Consider the following 6,637-nt stretch of genomic DNA (forward strand, 5'->3'; position numbering starts at 1 on the left):
GATCTCATTTTTGAGACGTTTGTATTCCTTTCCACCTGCTTCATTTACTGAATTTTTATATTTTCTCCTTCCATCAATTAAATTCAATATCTCTTCTGTTACCCAAGAATTTCTACTATCCTTCTTCTTTTTGCCTACTTGATCCTCTGCTACTTTCAGTATTTCATCTCTCAAAGCTACCCATTCTTTTTCTACTGTATTTATTTCCCCTGTTCTTGTCAACCGTTCGCTAATGCTCTCTCTGAAACTCTCTGCAATGTCTGGTTCTTTCAGTTTATCCAGGTACCATCTCCTTAAATTCCTACTTTTTTGCAGTTTCTTCAGTTTTAATCTACAGTTCATAACTAATAAATTGTGGTCAGATTCGACATCTGCCCCTGGAAATGTCTTACAACTTAAAACCTGGATCCGAAATCTCTGTATTACCATTATATAACCTATATGAAACCTTTGAGTGTATCCAGGCCTCTTCCACGTATACAACCTTCTTTCATGATTTTTGAAAAAAGTATTAACTGTGATTAAGTTATTCTCTGTGCAAAACTCTACCAGGCGGCTTCCTCTTTCATTCCTTATCCATGTCCATATACACCTACTACTTTTCCTTCTCTTCCTTTTCCTACTATCTAATTCCAGTCCCCCATGACTATTAAATTTTCGTCTCCCTTATGTACCTGAACAATTTCTTCAATCTCTTCTTCCTAGTTGGCATATACATTTGTACTACTGTGGTAGGCGTGGGTTTCGTGTCTACCTTGGTTACAATTATTCATTATGCTGTTCGTAGTAGCTTATCCGCGTTCCTTTTTTTATTCATTATTAAACCTACTCATGCATTACCGTTATTTGATTTTGTATTTATAACCCTGTATTCACCTGACCAGTAATTTTGTTCCTTCTGCTACCGAACTTCACTAATTTCCACTATATATAACTTTCACCTATCCATTTATCTTTTTAAATTTTCTAACCTACCTGCCCGATTAAGGGGTCTGACATTCCGCGCTCCCATCCGTAGAACGCCAGTTTTGTTTGTCCTTATAACGACGTCCTCCTGAGTAGTTCCCGCCAAGAGATCCGGATGGGGGATTATTTTCCCTCCGGAATATTTTACCCAAGAGGACTCCATCATCATTTAACCATACAGCAAAGCTACATGCTCTCAGAAAAATTACGCCTGTAGTTTCCTCTCGCTTTCAGTCGTTCGCAGTGCCAGCACAATAACGCCGTTTTGTTTGATGTTACAAGGCCAGATCAGTCAGTCATGCAGATTGCTACACCTGCAACTCTTCAGGAACCACACGTTTGTCTGGCCTCTCAACAGATACCGCTCCGTTGTGGTTGCACCTAAGGTATGGCTACCTTCATCGCTGAGGCACGCAGGATTCTCCACCAACGGCATGGTCCATGGTTCATGGGGGAAAGTGTATATCGATATCTTTTTGGGAAAAAATCGATATATCGATATTTTTATCAACAACACTATTATGAACGTATACGATACTATACAGCAGTGTATGTGTTATTCTCAATAACAGTGCAAATATCCTTTGGGCATGCATGCAAGTCCAATGGGACAGGCACTGCGGCGACTACAGACGTTATGAAATACGTGAAATGTATTCACAATTGCGAATATGGACAACCATCAGCTGTAGAATGAAGTGACAGTAGTGAATATTTGTACCGGACGGGAACTCGAAGCCGGATTTCCCGTTTACGGTGAGCTGTTGCCTTACCATTTGGTTATCCGTGCACGGCTCACGGCCACACCCAAAATTCCATATGTCGTCAACAATGTGTCTGCAATACGTACTCGTACATCCATCATGTATATTCCCTTACAGGTGGATCGTAATTCAGAATACCACAGGCATTGCGGCATCGTATTTATCCGCCAACACTGGCAAGCGACTGTCAAGTAAACTGTCTCCCCTGTATAGGCATATTCATAATAGATGTAAAAGTACAAGTTGTAGACACATAGTTGAAAGACATGTGGAAGTTTGGGTTGGGTCCTGACTTGTGCACGGATAGCCAAATGGTAAGGCGACCGCCCGTAATAAGCGTGAAATTCGAGTTCCGGTCCGGCGAAAGTTTTCACTGTCGTCATTCCATTCTACAGCTGATGATCGTCCATATTCGCAATTGCTAATAGATTTAATGCGTATGAATACTTGCCTGGAAATGCATCCACGCATAGATGACGCTGCCGAATGGAAGTTCCTCTGACCACATGCCTTGTGTTCCTCGTATGTTGCAGGTTGTGTGATTGACGCAGCGTACTGTACGCAGTAGAATGGTCCTGTATTCATGTCGGGCACAAACTGAGATGGTGTTTGTGTAAGGCGAAGCAGGTGGAAACGGCCGAGAGGCAGCACGACTATACCAACACAACTACCCTCACAGACACCAACCCCATCACACAACACATCAAGCCCTTTGTGTGATCATTGGTCCTGCAGAGAGGCTTCTGCCTCACGACCGTTTCCATCTGCTCGGCCATGCACAAAAGCCATCTCGGCTTGTTCCCGACGCGAATACCGGACTATTCCACTGGCTACAGTACGCTCCGTCAATCACATGGCCTGCAGCGCACAAGGAACGCAAGACACGTGGCCAGAGGAACTTTCATTCGTGAGCGCCATCTACTGTGGCAACGATGCAGTTCCGGACACATGTTCATAGGACCCTGCTTTCCTCCATTTACAGTCAGGGAGTTGTCCCTGCATTTTTTCAGTTTTATTATGCTCACCCTGTATACCTTCCACTGCCTTTGCCGCCACCTGCCGTCTGTGAGTTGTTATTGCAAGTTGACGTCGAACATAGGAGGTGGTCATGTGTCTTGACCGTGTATTTCAGTATCAATTTTTCCTATATTAGGTTCCGGTTTCTAGAATATACTGTCCTAACTTGAAGTCTCTGTTTAAATAATTACGTCATCTGCAACTTATTCTCTGAACTGTCAACTCTTAACCCTCTGTAGCAGGCAATATCACAATTATTATTTTGAGAATTGGTACAGCTTCATTAATGTGTAAGTGGAGTATGGTGCTGACATTTCTACTTGTTGTTTAACTCTAAGGAGTAGATAATCTACAACACTTTTACGGATTCTGCACCAAATTTTGCATTTTCAGGAAACACTCGAAAAGTAATAATGAGGGAACTTGTGATAAAATACACCTACTATCAAACTTTCAAGTTTGTAGCTTTCATATTTCATTACGAAACTCTTCGATTTCCGTGGGAACTATTACAGTAATGGTCTCTGAGGAGACTGCGCCTTAAGGTACCACTGTCCGTATGAGCTAGAGAATTTGGGTGCTCACGTGATGCGAAAGGCTATGCCGGCGACAGCTATGCAGCAGCAACTAAGCAGACCGGGCCACGTTGTCGGAGTCAGACAAGGTGTCTCACAACGGCCATTCTTCATTTATGCCATCCTGATTCTTCCCTTTGTTTCGGACATGTTGATTTTGTCAGTAGTAGTATACAATCCTATAGAGGAAGCCCACCTCCGAACCAAGTCCCAGAACTGCCATTTTCGTTAGACGCTAGTACTCTAATGGGCGGAAAATGCCTGCAGCCGACCCATTTTGAATGGGAAATTTCACATCTTTGAGCCAGTTCCAGATGGCCTTCTCTTTGCAGTTCGCGGAGATCTGTCATTCACTGAAAGCCTAATTGGGATCTCGGAAAACATTACGACTTTTTTCGCTAGCAGCGGACCAATGATACCAGCTGCATACGTGTAAACGATGACTTAGATCAATTTCACGCTTACCTCCACGAAATGCCGCAATGAGCGAAGCCTGGTGACCGTCTGTGCATTAGAGTGCTGCAGCGCTCATGTCTGGCCGGTAACGACCCGAGGACCTAGCCGCTAGTGACCAACCTCACAAGTATCTGCTCTGACATATGCCCTCCAAGTCTGGGGCTCTGGACATGCGAATAAAGGGTTCTGGCTAAGGTATCATGTCGTCTCACCACGTCGTCCAGGGCAAATCCAACGTTCGCTCTCTCTCTCTCTCTCTCTCTCTCTCTCTCTCTTTCTCTCCCTCTATTTGTCTTCTCTCTCTCTCTCTCTTTCTTTGTTTCTTTCTCTCTATCTCTTTTTAACACAAAAGTAACTCTTCAAAGAACGCTCACGTGACATAATTAACATCTTACAGGAAATGAAAAATAATTTTGTACTTCAGTAGAATTACAGAAAAAAGATAAGTCTCATTTCCAAACATGGGATTCATTCTTCCTGTCATTAATAGGAAACTACATACATGTTAATTCAATATTATGACTGAAATCTTGGAGACCACTGTCTAAAGAAGACAAACGAAGGACGCTGTATATTTACAGCAGTAAATTTCCACTTTTGTCACTTGTCTGCAAGAGACTAAAATTTATAGTTACTATTCATCAGCAGTACGTCACTGATGGTTTCTGGATTCACTGGCTGCGGCGATTTGTTGCTACTAACATGTCATCTCTACTAAAGTATGTTCAATAGTTGTACTTGTTTCTGGGACACATAAAATACTTCTTGTAACAGCAGCCAGGCCTTATAGACCATTTTCATATTTGCTCCTACATTTTAAGATTTCATCATTATCGCCAGGGTGCATTACAATATAAAGATTAGCATCATTCCCTGAATAAAACTTGTCTTTTAAACGGCCATGGAACTACTCTTCAATCTCTGTTAATAAACAAAACAGAAAGGAGCATCGCGGAACTGGTGTGGATATCATGAACACATTCCCAGAAAATATGTGTTCTACTATGATGAAATATTATACGAATTACAGTACTCCATTTGGCTTAAGACATTATGCACTAATTACACAAAATCCATTACGTTGATGTTACCTGCTGGATCTGCACAACGTGCACATATTTGTTGCACATTGCCAAGAATTTCTTTCGTTTCGCGTATATCAAGTATACTAAGATCACAGAAAGACTGTCAAAGGAACGTGCTTGACAGTGATTAAAGCGTCCTCACGTAGAAAAGTCAGGGCTCAATTTTTAATCGCTTGTAACTCATGTTAAAATATACACTGAAGCGGCAAACAAACTGGTATAGGCGTGCGTATTCAAATACAGAGATATGTAAACAGGCAGAATACGGTGCTGCAGTCAGCAGGGCTATTTAAGACAACAAGTGTCTGGCGCAGTTGTTAGATCGGTTACTGCTGCTACAATGACAGGTTATCAAGATTTAAGTGAGTTTGAAAGCGGTGTTAGAGTCGGCGCACCAGCGGCGGGACACAGCATCTCCGCGGTAGCGATGAAGTGGGGATTTTTCTGTACGACAGTTTCACAAGTGTACCGTGAATATCAGGAATTCGATAAAACATTCAACGAAACATAATCGATATAGGCTTTCGAAGCCTCGCCTGGGCCCTTCAACACCGACATCGGACTGTTGATGATTGGAAACATGTTGCCTAGTCGGACGAGTCTCGTTTCAAATTGTATCGAGTGGTTGGACATGTACGTGGAGACAACCTCATGAATCCACGGACCCTGCATGTGAGAAGGGGACTGTTCAAGCTGGCGGAGGCTCTGTAATGGTGGAGTGATATCGAACCCCTGATACGTCTAGATGCGACTCTGACAGGTGACACGTACGTAAGCATCCTGCTTCATCATCTGCATCCATTGATGTCCATTGTGCATTCCGACGGACTTGTTCAATTCCAGCAGGACAAGGCGACACCCCGCAAGTCCAGAATTGCTAGTGAGTGACTCCACGAACACTCTTCTGAGTTTAAAGATTTCCGCTGGCATGATCATTACTGAGCATATCTGGGATGCCTTACCACGTGCTGTTCCACCTCCTCATACACTTACGAATTTATGAACAGCCCTGCTGTATTCATGGTGTCAGTTCCCTTCAGCTCTGCTTCAAACATTAGTCTAGTCCACGCCACGTCGTGTTGCGTGTTCTGTCAGTAAAGGAGCAGCTTCGTTATACTGATTGTGTAAGAACTCCAGCAACCCATTCCAACGTGTGCTCACTTCTTGTTTAAAAGATGAGCAGAGGCCACTGCGTTTTCCAGTATTTTTTGTTGCTGCAATGTTCGGGGCACGCTATAACAAGACACTATGTTCATCGAACTTGTGGCTAAATGTTGTTTATACAGTGAATAGAACAAGGAAGCCTTTCTTGATTTTTCAAGGCTTTTATTACATTGGCACCCTTGCCAGAGACAAAAACAGAAGTATGCAACTTGTCTGGTGAAATGATCCAATCAGCCATCATTTCTTCTGCTTCTTTCGTAATATTTACTCCCGAATTCTTGAAGTCCTCAGATTTAGTTGTAAATAAAACATGCTTCACAAGCTCATGTAATTTGCGAATCAGCCAGCATATCATATGTCGCAGCACATGTTTTATTAATAATGCCCATAATAACAGAAGGCATTAAGTTGTTTCGAATTGCATCAGTCTCTTCCTTGATTTGTCTTCTTGTAGTAGAGAAACGTGGCGTGACAACCCAAACGCTGACTTCTCCATAATGTGCACCTAGATCTACTAATTGTTGACCTACTTCTCTAAAGCCTTCACCAGACACAGCAGTACAAGGTTTCGCGGCTTTAGCACACATTTTTTATTGCTTAAAGGAGATGT

Source organism: Schistocerca americana, chromosome 3 (genome assembly GCF_021461395.2).
Source record: "Schistocerca americana isolate TAMUIC-IGC-003095 chromosome 3, iqSchAmer2.1, whole genome shotgun sequence".
Taxonomy (NCBI): Eukaryota; Metazoa; Arthropoda; class Insecta; order Orthoptera; family Acrididae; genus Schistocerca; species Schistocerca americana.